Raw genomic sequence first — 13,906 nt, 5'->3', positions numbered from 1 at the left:
GACCAGCTAATGTCATCCTACCATTACAAGACAGTATACTATAGACCAGCTAAAGTCATCCTACCATTACAAGACTGTATACTATAGACCAGCTAATGTCATCCTACCATTACAAGACTGTATACTCTGTGTATATATTAACCATGTGTAGCATGACCTTTGTAACGTACTGTATGTCTCATGTCCATGGAGAATGTCAGTGATGCAAAATGTTGTTTATAGCCCAATGAATAAAGGACCATCTCAAAGACTAATGTGGTTGTGTGGTCATTTTTCCTTCAAAGCAAACAGAATATTAAATGAAGATACTTGCCTTTATATTATCAAAACATGATCTTGATTAACCTTTTACTGCAGTGGGCTAAATCAGGGTCACACGGAGTGTTTCTTGGTAGTCTTAAACAAATCTACTTAGAAACAAAAGTATAAACTTCACACACATGGTTATGGGCTTAAAAAGAAGACACCTGTACCATGTCAGATACAGAGTTTAAATGTATTCAATTTTGAGTTTGCATCCCAAAATTATATTTTATATACATCACATCACAGAGGACTGAAATATAACACAACCGTTTGACATCGAAACACTGGATTTTCGGTTGTTTAAAAAAAGACATGTTTATTAATTATTAAATTATGAAAAATATTAATAACATTCCACCCATGAGGCCACTAGATTGACTGCAGGAAAAGTATCTATGGAGTATCCTCCAATACAGTTCATGTTAATTATATATTATGTTATAATGTATTATCCCCGTTTTTACTTTTAGGGACAGATTGCGGGACCCAGATTAAACCTGCTCCTGGATTTAAAAGCATTACAAATGGATAATCTCAATTGAAAACGATTTTTCATCCTGGACTTGATTTAATCTGGGTCTGTGAAACCTTTACTTTAATGTTCTGAACTTGTTCCTTGAATGAATACAGTAAGATAGGAGAACAATATACTGTTTATCTACAGTAAACAAGGCAACGGTAAACAGGTCGCCCCCACTAATGATGCATCGCCCCCTTTGGGCCAATCAGTGGAATTGTGTAAAAGACTGATCTCTATGGAAAGACACATTATTCACCCAAGTTTCGTCAAAATCAGGCCAGGGGTGTCTGAGATATTGCGTGTGACTAACATACATACAGTTTATTACTATAGCATCCCCCTTGGGCCAATTAGTGTAATTTTGTAAGTGGCGGATCTCTATGGCAAGATCCCTCATTCACCCAAGTTTAATCAAAATCAGGCCAGTGGTGTCTGAGATATCGCGTGGGTTAGCTAGACCATATCCCTGAGCATACAGTGGGGAGAACAAGTATTTGATACACTGTCGATTTTGTAATACTTGTTCTCCCCACTGTATGTGCCAGTTGTACTCGCGCTGCTAAAACACTTCGACCACTGCTACTCCAACTTCCGGGATGCCAACAAGGCCCTCCCCGCCTCTCCCTTCGGCAAATCTGATCACAACTCAATTTTGCTCCTCCCTTCCTATAGGCAGAAACTCAAACAGGAAATACCTGTGCTAAGGACTATTCAACGCTGGTCTGACCAGTAGGAATCCACGCTTCAAGATTGTTTTGATCACGCGGACTGGGATATGTTCCGGGTAGCCTCAGAGAATAAAATCGACGAATACACTGATACGGTGTTTGAGTTTATCAGGAAGTGTATAGGAGATGTTGTACCCACTGTGACTATTAAAACCTACCCTAACCAGAAACCGTGGATAGATGGCAGCATTCGCGCAAAGCTTAAAGCGTGAACCACCGCATTTAAACATGGCAAGGTGACTGGGAATATGGCCGAATACAAACAGTGTAGTTATACCCTCCGTAAGGCAATCAAACAGGCAACATGTCAGTATAGAGACAAAGTGGAGTCGCAATTCAATGGCTCAGACACAAGACATATGTGGCAGGGTCTAGAGACAATCACGGGCTACAATGGGAAAACCAGCCACGTCGCAGACACCAACGTTTTGCTTCCGGACAAGCTAAACACCTTCTTCGCCCGCTTTGACAATAATACAGTGCCACCGACATGGCCCGCTACCAAGGACAGTGGGCTCTCCTTCTCCGTGGCCAACATGAGTAAGACATTTAAGCATGTTAACCCTCGCAAGGCTGCTGGCCCAGACGACATCCCTAGCCGCGTCCTCAGAGCATGCACAGACCAGTTGGCTGCAGTGTTTACGGACATATTCAATCTCTCCCTATCCCAGTCTGCTGTGCCCACATGCTTCAAGATGTCCACCATTGTTCCTGTACCCAAGAAAGCAAAGGTAACTGAACTAAATGACTATCGCCCCGTAGCACTCACTTCTGTCATCATGAAGTGCTTTGAAAGACTAGTCAAGGATCATATCACCTCTACCTTACCTGTCACCCTAGACCCACTTCAATTTGCTTACCGCCCAAATAGATCCACAGACGATGCAATCGCCATTGCACTGCACACTGCCCTATCCCATCTGGACAAGAGGAATACCTATCTAAGAATGCTGTTCATTGACCATAGCTCAGCATTCAACACCATAGTACCCTCCAAGCTCATCATTAAGCTCGAGGCCCTGGGTCTGAACCCCGCAACTGTGCAACTAGGTTCTGGACTTCCTGACGGGCCGCCCCAGGTGGTGAAGGTAGGAAACAACACCTCCACTTCGCTGATCCTCAACACTGGGGCCCCACAAGGGTGCGTTCTCAGCCCCCTCCTGTTCACCCATGACTGCGTTGCCACGCACACCTCCAACTCTATCATCAAGTTTGCAGACGACACAATGACGAGACAGCCTACAGGGAGGAGGGGAGGGCCCCAGGAGTGTGGGGCCAGGAAAATAAACTCTCACTCAACGTCAACAAAACAAAGGAGCTGATCGTGGACTTCAGGAAACAGCAGAGGAAGCAACCCCCTATCAACATTGATGGGACTGCAGTGGAGAAGGTGAAAAGCTTCAAGTTCCTCGGCGTACACATCACTGACGAACTAGAATGGTCCACCCACACAGACAGTGTGGAGAAGAAGGCGCAACATCGCCTCTTCAACCTCAGGAGGCTGAAGAAATTTGGCTTGGCACCTAAAACCCTCACAAACTTTTACAGATGCACAATTGAGAGCATCCTGTCGGGCTGTATCACCACCTGGTACGGCAACTGCACCGCCCGCAACCGCAGGGCTCTCCAGAGGGTGGTGCATTCTGCCCAACGCATCACCGGGGGCAAACTACCTGCCCTCCAGGACACCTAGAGCACCCGATGTCACAGGCAGGCCAAAAAGATGAACAAGGACATCAACCACCCGAGCCACTGACTGTTCACCCCGCTATCATCCAGAAGGCGAGGTCAGTACAGGTGCATCAAAGCTGGTGCCGAGAGACTGAAAGAAGCTGTTTATCTCAAGGCCATCAGACTGTTAAATAGCCATCACTAGCACATTAGATGCTGCTGCCCTATATACATAGACTGAAATTACTGGCCACTTTAATAATGGAACACCAGTCACTGTAATCATGTTTACATATTTTGCATTACTCATCTCATATGTATATACTGTATTCTATTCTGTTCTACTGAATCTTATCTATGCCGCTCTGACATTGCTCATCCAAATATTAATACATTCTTAATTCCATTCCTTTACTTTAGATTTGTGTTTATTGTGTGTATTGTTGTGAATTTGTTAGATATTACTGCACTGTTGGAGCTAGAAGCACAAGCATTTCGCTACACCCACAATAACATCTGCTAAACACATGTATATGACCAACAAAATTAGATTACATTTTATTTGAAATTTCATCACTCGGTGAGTCAAACAGATCAAGATATATAAACATGTGCCCGTTATAGCGCCACCGTGTGGTTGATATGAAAGTTCTTTCATATTTTGAGTCTTGACAGTGTTTGCAACATGTGTGCAAAATTTTGTTTACGATACGAATATCCTTGCCTGATTTATATGCATTTGTGCCAGACCACGCCCATGTGAATGTTTATTGGTCAATAGCGGCCATGTTGTTTAAAGTACTAGTCTTAAAAATAGTGCGTTAATAGGCCTTTGTCCATTGATGCCACATATCAAGTTTCGTGCAGATCGGTCATTCTGTGCCAGAGGAGTAGCATTTTAAGTGTTTTTCACAAAATTCTAAATGGTGGAAAATTCATAATTGCGGACCTTATGGGTCCCTGAGGCAAAATTGTTCCTGGTGAGAAGAGCGGAATCTATGTACTGAATTTCATGACTTTAGGTCAAACGGGGTTAAGATATCGCGTGTGACGAAAGAATGTACGAACATACTTAAGGACAGAGAGAGACCCACAGTCCCCTCCCCGATTTCATTGTGGGGGACAATGAAGATGAAACATGGTCCTGAGCACCAAATCATGAAATACTTTGCCCAATAAACCCTTTTCCAGTACACGACACACTGATATCACGCACAGATGCGCGCAACACTTGGCGGCAGTAAGGAAGCCATCGCCATCTGCGCCCTTTCAACATAACCCATACGTTTTTATTACTTCTAAACAAAATAACTTTTTGAAACATAAACCCTCACGTCCTTAGCTAAAGTGGGCCACCAGTACTTCCCACTAAGACAGCGCACTGTCCGACCGATGCCAGGATGACCAGAGGAGGGTGACGTGTGGGCCCAACAGATCAATCGATTGCGGACATCAGACGGAACGTACAGACGCCCAACTGGACACTGGGTGGGAGTGGGCTCCGTACGTAACGCCCGCTTGATGTCCGCGTCAACCTCCCATACCACCGGTGCCACCAGGCAAGAAGCCGGAAGTATGGGAGTGGGATCCGTGGACCTCTCCTCTGTGTCATACATCCGGGACAGAGTGTCTGCCTTAGCATTCTGGGAACCTGGTCTGTAGGATAGGGTGAAAACAAAATGGGTGAAAAACATGGCCCACCTTGCCTGGCGAGGGTTCAGTCTCCTCGCCGCCCGGATGTACTCCAGATTGCGGTGGTCAGTCCAAATGAGGAAAGGGTGTTTAGCCCCCTCAAGCCAATGTCTCCACGCCTTCAGAGCCTTGACAACAGCTAACAGCTCCCGGTCCCCCACATCATAGTTTCGCTCCGCTGGGCTGAGCTTCTTCGAAAAGAAAGCACAGGGGCGGAGCTTTGGTGGCGTACCCGAGCGCTGAGACAGCACAGCTCCTATCCCAGCCTCGGACGCGTCCACCTCTACAATGAATGCCAAGGAGGGATCAGGATGAGCCAGCACGGGAGCCGAGGTAAACAGATCCTTCAGGTGACCAAAAGCCCTGTCCGCCCTAGCTGACCACTGCAGTCGCACCGGTCCCCCCTTCAGCAAGGAGGAATGGGAGCCGCTACCTGACCAAAGCCCCGGATAAACCTCTGGTAGTAGTTGGCAAACCCTAAGAACCGCTGCACCTCCTTTACCGTGGTTGGAGTTGGCCAATTACGCACGGCTGAAATGCGGTCATTCTCCATCTCCACCCCTGACGCGGACAGGCGGTACCCTAGGAAGGAGACGGACTGTTGGAAGAACAGACATTTCTCAGCCTTGACATACAGGTCATGCTCCAACAGTCGACCAAGCACCTTGCGCACCAGGGACACATGCTCTGCGCGTGTAGCAGAGTATATTAGAATGTCATCTATATACACCACTACACCATGCCCGTGCAGGTCCCTGAAAATCAAATCTACAAAGGATTGGAAGACTGATGGAGCATTTATCAACCCGTACGGCATGACGAGGTACTCATAGTGCCCAGAGGTGATACTAAATGCCGTCTTCCACTCATCCCCCTCCTGGATACGCACCAGGTTGTACGCACTCCTGAGATCCAATTTGGTGAAGAAGCGTGCCCCGTGCAATGACTCTGTCACACTGGCTATGAGAGGCAGCGGGTAACTGTACTGCACTGTGATCTGATTTATACCTCGATAGTCAATGCACGGGCATAAACCTCCATCCTTCTTCTTCACAAAAAAAAACTTGAGGAGGCAGGTGAGGTGGAAGGCCGAATGTATCCCTGTCCCAGAGATTCTGAGACATATGTTTCCATAGCCGCCGTCTCCTCCTGTGACGGAGGATACACGTGACTCCTGGGAGGTGCTGCGTCTACCTGGAGATTTATCGCACAATCCCCCCGTCGATGGGGTGGTAATTGAGTCGCCTTCTTTTTACAGAAGGCGAGAGCCAAATCGGCATATTCGGGATGGGATGTGCATGGTGGAGACCTGGTTCGGACTCTCCACCGAAGTTGCACCTATGGAAACACCTACACACCTCCCTGAGCACTGACGTGACCATCCCTTCAGAGCCCTCTGTTGCCACAAAATAGTGGGGTCATGATAGGCCAACCAGGGAAGCCCCAACACCACAGGAAATGCAGGAGAATCGATCAGGAAGAGACTAATTCTCTCCTCATGACCCTCCTGCGTTATCATACATAGTGGAGCTGTGACCTCCCTAATCTGGCCCGACCCTAAAGGACGACTATCTAAGGCATGTACAGGAAAGGGCACATCAACAGGAACAATAGGGATCCCTAATCTAAGTGCAAATGAACGGTCAATAAAGTTCCCAGCTGCGCCTGAATCTACTAGCGCCTTATGCTGGGAACTCTATACATACACACGTGCGCAACAGGGAGGTCTGTGTGAGTCGGGTGCCTACTCACCTGGGATGATCCACCAGTGCCCTGCCTGCTGCCTCGACTCCCTGGGAAACCTCCCCAGCACCGACCAGCAGTGTGCCCCCCCTCCGGTCACCCTTAGAGCATCACCTCCGAGCTCCATAGGTGTAGACTCGGAGGTGCTGGGGGATGGAACGGACGGACCCCAATCCGAGCGTCCGCGGGTGGCCAACAGGTTATCCAGCCGGATGGATAAATCCACCAGCTCGTCGAGGTTAAGGGTGGTGTCCCTGCATGCCAGCTCCCGACAAACGTCCTCACGTAGACTACACCTGTAATGGTCGATCAGGGCCCTCTCATTCCATCCCGCGCTGGCAGCCAGGGTCCTGAAGTCCAGTGCGAAGTCCTATGCGCTCCTCGTCCCCTGTCTGAGATGGAACAAGCATTCCCCCGCCGTCTAACCTCAGGCGGATGATCGAAGACCGCCCGGAAGCAGCGGGTGAAATCCTCATAGCGAACCAATGTTGCGTCTATTCCTCCCCATTCGGCGTTGGCCCACTCCAGCGCTTTCCCCGACAAACAGGAGATGAGGGCGGACACTCTCTCGTATACCAAGGGAGCCGGGTGGACGGTCGCCAGGTAGAGCTCCACCTGGAGCAGGAACCCCTGGCACACGGCAGCCGTCCCTTCATATGGCTTCCCACTGGGTCCAGGTGACGGAGGGGTGGACAGCGGTGTGGGTTGAGGTGAAGTTGATGGGGTTGTGGGAAAACCCTCTCTCTCCCATCGCTCCATGGTGTGCAACACACAATCCATGGCTGTGCCAAGATTGTGGAGCATCATTGCGTGCTGCTGGACGCGCTCCTCCACCGGTAACGGAGGACTGGGTGCACCTGCTGACTCCATATGGGGTGCGTGATTCTGTCAGGTGTCAGTGTGCAGCGGTAGGACGGAGTCAGGCGCAGGACACAGAACTGAGTAACAGACGAACTTTACTCGAAAAGAAACAACTAATTTCCACGCAGGGAAATACAGCAGCTCACAGACGTCTTTAACACAAAACAAAGAACAATCACGCACAAAACCATGAGGGAACCAGAGGGTTAAATAGGGAAATAATTATAACGTGATGAGAACCAGGTGTGTACAATCAAGACAAAACAAATGGAAAAAGAAACGTAGATCGGTGGGAGCTAGAAAGCCGGCGACGACGACTGCCGAACGTCGCGCGTCAAAGAAGAGGCACCAACTTCGGCGGAAGTCGTGACATTATTGACATATTTACCACATTGATGCATGCTTCCCATGGTGTTTAAAGAGCACATGATGAGACAAATATTGTTCATAAAATACTGCCCGTCATTGGTAAATATGTGCATAGCATCAGTGCATTGTGAATGACCACTGAGAAAACACCCTGGACAACAGTTCATTTGCTCTTCAGTAAGTACAAAATGACCAAAGTGTCACTATAAAATGTTCACGTACTGATTGGAACTAGGAAACTCAGAAATGTCCGACTTGCTAACTGGTTGTAGTTATTCACGTGCCGCGTTCAACCAGTTAGCAAGTCGGAAATGTCAGCTTTTCCTAGTTCCGACTAGCACGTCACCATGGCATAAATTCAGAGAGACGGCTCCTTAACATGAAGAATTCATATCACAAATACAAAGTGTTTTATTCCTCTTGATCCTGTGTTATTAGTAAATACTTCACCATTTAAATCCTGTTTAACTCCAAAATATATACAAAATATACAGTTAATCACAATTGACAATAGATTTAGAAGAAGTCTAGTTGGTGATTTGTTATAATACAGTGGTCTGACTGCTTGGAAACTAACTGCAGACACAGTTCAATACAATACTAATTTCACTGACAATGTTGCATACAGAGCCCTACTTTTCTCAAACATAACAGTCAGGTTGTCAAGGCAACAGAGGGTGTGTTCGAAAATTCAATCTGGAGTGCCAGATATGCTCAGAGTGGGGCGTTGTCAGATTGTCCGTTCCTAAATTCAGTGTTTCGCTGTCAGAGCGTTCAGGGAGCACACTGGACGCTCTGGCTGAGGAGTAGGGTTGATCGGAGTGTTCTGACCTCACAACAGCAGTTAAGCTTTTTTGCCTACGTTTACTGACACCGGTCATATCCAACGGGTGTTGAGCGTTCATAATTCATCAGTTATTCTGTGCTCTGGCACACTCAGAAGAGAGTGCTCTGAAATCGGAGTAGATAGCCAGAGCGAATATTACGAACGCACCTGAGAGAGTGTTCACATACTGCAGGTCCTCCAACTGTCATAATATAAGGTAGATTTCAGCCATTTGTAAGAGAAAACAGCGGGTATTTTAGCTTTCTTTTGTGGAGTGCTTGAAGCACACAGCACGGTTTTGTTCTAGTATGTTTGGTGCATACTCAGCAGCAGTGGCGGCTCCTGAAAAAATTCTCAGGGGGGGCAATTTTTCTGATGTTTTAGGTGACCTACACACATTTTTAAAAAGATATGTCCAGCAACAACATGAAGACAGGGGCAGCATATAAGTCAATACCAGAAGCATTTATTGACTGATCTCAAAAGTGTTGGCTTACAAAATCAAAATAAGTTATCACAGTAAAAATAATCAAGGGTGTTCTTTCACATTCCTCAACACTGCATAAACAATATGCATTTCCATAAACAAATGAAATATCAGCTGAAAATACAGCATCTTGGTATTTGTTCAGATTGCAGGATCAACAAGAGCTTTTACCACATTTTTTGCCTCATGGTTGAATTGGAAATATGTGCACCTGAGCATAATTCACAACAAGCAAGCAGGAGCTTTTGATAGAGGCTACTGAAAACATTGATGCAAGTTATTGGTAATAAGACATTTTTATAGACTTCCATATTCTGCCCTCTTGTATAGATTTGTGAAAATGAACAGTGATAGACATTTTGCCTGAAAACAGAATTTGAAAGTAATTTCTAGAAAAGGTAAACACAGCTATCTGTATGGCTTTGTAAAAATGAACAACCATATTCTGGCCAATTGTATAGATTTGTAAATATGAACAACCATATTCTGGCCAATTGTATAGATTTGTAAAAATGAACATGAACAGATTATTTTTTTTTTTACTTTAAAAAAAATGAAAAATAACTATTTTAAACAACATCAACTGTGAACTGATTTGGGCGTGTGTGTGTTAAAGAGACAGACAGGGAGGGACAAAGAGAGAGAGAGGCTACATTACTTGTACTGAAACTGTTCTCTTCTCTGTTTCAATACAGCAAAGCGTTCAATGACTTTCTCATTGAAATCAGGCATGCTGAGGACTAGTTCCCTCTCCATGGAAAGCATGGCCAGTGCATTCAGACGTTCCTGGCCCATTGAATTTCGCAGGAATGTCTTAACTCGTGTCAAAGTTGAGAAACATCTCTCAGCTTCAGCTGTTGTAATGGGAGTAGTTATGAGGATGTTCAACAGAGTCACAGTCTCAGAGAACGTCTCCTGGAGGTTGTAGCTCATGAGAACCTGGTACAGTGCCAGTGCACCACAGCATACCTTGAATTCAGGATTCTCATAGATCAGAGATAGTTCTGTCTTGAGCTTTGCCTTGCTCAGCATGGGGTATGCATTCACAGTGGCATTCAGAGCCTCATCAGGAAATGAATGGCAGTACCTTTCAAACATGTCTGCTTGCAGTAAGGTAGCACTCACAAGGTGGCCAGAGAAAGAGAACCTTTCTTTGGTGTGATCCAGGATGGTGTTGCAGACCTCTTCAGACAGCCTCTGCTTCTCCTCTTCTCTCAAAGCTGTTCTGGGTCTTTTGGCTCCTGTTGCTTCTTGCAGCTGCTGTTGAGAGGAGTCCCTGAAGGCAAACAGACCAATGTGTTTGTTGGCTTTGTACAGTATTGTTGTCTATGTGATGCACAGGTATATGCAATGTATCCATGTATAGTACAAATACTTCAGTTCCACTTAAAATGGGCAGGGATGCATAAAGTCTTTAGTGTTTAAGTTAGCCTTTGTGTCTCACATAGCCTGGATGTTCAGCACAGTATACAGTGGTGCTCATAAGCTTATGATCCCATGCTAAAGTTGACTAAAAAGAGGAATAAAAAAGAAAAGAAAATTGGTGTCCTTAAAGGTTGGATTTTCCAACTTTTTTAATTAAGTCATTAAGATCAATTTCCAAAAGATGATTTTTTATTTTTGTATTCCTCTTTTTAGTCAACTTTAGAATGTGTTCATACACTTATGAGCACCACTGTACAGTACACATAGTATATAAAATAAGCTAGATTACACCACTGGCCATATATAATGAGAATAATGTAATTTCAAACACAAATGCAGTCTCCTTTCATGCATACATTTTCAAATAAAGCTCTGTTTTGAGAAAGATCGAATGATATTGTTTAATCTTACCTTATGGCCTGCACACTGCTTGTGAAGCTGTCGAGGGCACGTTTGATAAAGACAGCATCGATGTCCTTCTTCTGTAGCTTCTGGTACAGAATGTCGACGTGGGGCATGATTTTGTGAAAAAGCCGCAGGAAAAAAATAAAATCTTCATCATGTAGCATCCTCACGTAGCCAGATGCCTCTCTCACGGTGGGCTGGTCAAATGAACCCAATGAACCCGTCCGAATGGCTTCAAAACATTCTATGAGGTCGTCTCGATTCTCGTAGACAGTGTTCACGACTCTGCTTAGTAGAAACCTGTTGAATTATTAAATTTGGTCTGGGAGGTCCTAATTGTTTCGTTGCCAATTTATCTTGATTTGTTCGCCGACAAAAAGGAACTTCTTTCAAAGAGACAATCAAGTTGCACTGAAGGCTAGCCATTTTGACAGTAGTAGTGAATTGATTGATGAGGCTACCCGCTCTTTTCTTAGTTACTGTTACGGATACAGGTATCCTGTGTTTTTGTGTGTTTCTCTCCTTCTGCCCTAATCACAGGTGTCCTGTATGTTCCTGATTGGTGGTCGTTGAGGTGTCTGCTGATTGGACCAATCAGTGAACATTCCTGTGCATTGCACCACCTGTTACTCGTTTGTTCAATCACACATCCCATTGTATAAAAACCAGTCTTGTGTTTGTTGAGAGAGAGAGACTTTTTCCGTATGTGAGTATGGACACTGTTGTGTCCTGTGTATTGTGTACTCACTAAGTTGCTGGTTACCCTGTTGGTAACTTTGTTAGAATCTATTTCTTTATGTGAGTGTGGATACTGTTGTGTCCTGTGTATTGTGTACGTACTTAATTGCTGATTACCCTGTTTGGTAGCTTTGTGTGTTTCTGGGAAAAGGGGAGTTTAAGCTAGTTGCCCTTGGGCGTACATTACCCGTAGGAAGAAATCTGTCTAAAAACACTAGTTAGACCTGAGCGGACCACCCACTGTACTTTTGTATGACTAGCAGTAGCCTAGCGGTTCTTCAGGCAGGCTAGATCAGTTTAGGGGGTTTTACACTATTGTTTCATTTCTTGGGTCCTACTCAGCCCTTTTTCCCAAACCCTTACCGTGTGTTCTGAAATAAACCATTTGTGTTTGACGGTAGTTCATGGTTATGTTACGTATGACGAAAGCGCGTAAGTGCAAGCCCTCAGAAACCCATAGAGATTGTATTGAAAGCTCTGATATTTGAAAAAAAATGATTTTACATTAGAGGCTATGAGAGACTTCTGGGCGATTTTCAACCTGACTGAAATCGCCCCAAAACGGGCGGGGACATTTGAAGCACGACTTTAGCCTGATTGGACATTTAGTGCCAGATCAGACGTCTAGATTAGAACACTGATAACTACTGTTGCCGTGATATAATTGATTAGAAAAAAAATCCCTTCCTTTTCCCGTTTGGCAGTGCGTCGCCCATATCGCCCTAATGAACACACCGCCCCTGCTCAGCAGTCCGACTCGCCCTTTTCTACGCTCAGTGATACTGCCTTATCTGTGGAGATAAAACAATGCACATTCTCCCCTATCTAAAGCAAACAGGAACCAGCAAAGGCCCGATACCTTTATCACAGACCACCTCAGGTCAAACGACATTGAAGTAACCTTTTATAACCACACCCATCCAGTCAAATAGGCTGCAGTGTTTCAAGGCAAGCATGTACCACAATGCTACTTACTAGGCACAGTTAGGAACATGGCAGTGCTGGTGGTTTATGTGTTACGTGTGAAGTGTTATGAATATAGTCTTTCAACTCCACAGTGTACGATAGTGTCTATGAAGCAATCCACATAGAGAAGAAGAACTGGTCTGAAATGAGTAGAGGCAGAAGGAATCACATGTCCAAGCCATTAATGTTCATTGTGGGTGTGTTTGTGGGTCTGTGTCTGTGTTTGTGTCTGTGTCTCTGTCTGTCTGTCTGTCTCTGTGTGTGTGTGTGTGTGTGTTTGTGGGTGTATTTGAGAATCTTATTTCTCATGGTCTGAGAGTCTTTAGGTGGCTTTTGGCAAACTCCAATGGAGCTGTCATGTAACTTTTATTGAAGAGTGGCTCCGTCTGGCCACTCTACCATAAAGGCCTGATTGGTGGAGTGCTGCAAAGATGGTTGTCCTTCTGGAAGGTTCTCCCATCTCCATAGAGGAACTCTAGAGCTCTGTCAGAATGACCATCAAGTTCTTGGTCACCTCCCTGACCAAGGCCCTTCTCCCCCGATTGCTCAGTTTGGCCAGGCGGCCAGCTCTAGGAAGAGTCTTGGTGGTTCCAAACTTCTTCCATTTAAGAATGATGGAGGCCACTGTGTTCTTGGGGAACTTCAATGCTGCAGAAATTATTTGGTACCCTTCTCCAGATCTGTGCCTCGACACAATCCTGTCTCAGAGCTCTAAGGACAATTCCTTCGACCTCATGGCTTGGTTTTTGCTCTGAAATGCACTGTCAACCGTGGGACCTTATATAGACAGGTGTGTGCCTTTCCAAATCATGTCCAATCAATTGCATTTGCCACAGGTGGACTCCAATCAAGTTGTTGAAACATCTAAAGGATGATCAATGGAAACAGGATGCACCTGAGATCAATTTCGAGTCTCATAGCAAATGGTCTGAATACATGTGAGTAAGGTATTTCTGCTTTTTTAATCAATTTGAAAACATTTCTAAAAACCTGTTTTCTCTTTGTCATTATGGGGTATTGTTTGTAGATTGTTGAGGAAAAACATTTACTTAATCACTTTTAGAATAAAGCTGTAACGTAACAAAATGTGGAAAAAGTCAAGGGGTCTGAATACTTTCCAAAGGCACTGTATGTACCAAATTTCATGACTTTAGGTCAAATGGAATTAG

General features: G+C 45.2%; 1 long non-coding RNA gene across 1 annotated transcript in view; it reads right to left on the bottom strand.

The window, feature by feature from the left end:
• Window positions 1-7,924: 7,924 nt before the first annotated feature.
• Window positions 7,925-13,906, bottom strand: part of LOC121534105 — a 29,538-nt gene continuing 23,556 nt past the window's right edge. The window contains exon 3 of the long non-coding RNA XR_005994544.2: window positions 7,925-8,060. This is a non-coding gene — a long non-coding RNA (uncharacterized LOC121534105). The remainder of the gene's footprint in view (window positions 8,061-13,906) is intronic.

This window comes from Coregonus clupeaformis, chromosome 20, assembly GCF_020615455.1.
Source record: "Coregonus clupeaformis isolate EN_2021a chromosome 20, ASM2061545v1, whole genome shotgun sequence".
NCBI classification, from domain to species: domain Eukaryota; kingdom Metazoa; phylum Chordata; class Actinopteri; order Salmoniformes; family Salmonidae; genus Coregonus; species Coregonus clupeaformis.
Note: the sequence above shows the minus strand (reverse complement) of the source record. Positions and strands in the feature narration are given on the sequence as shown.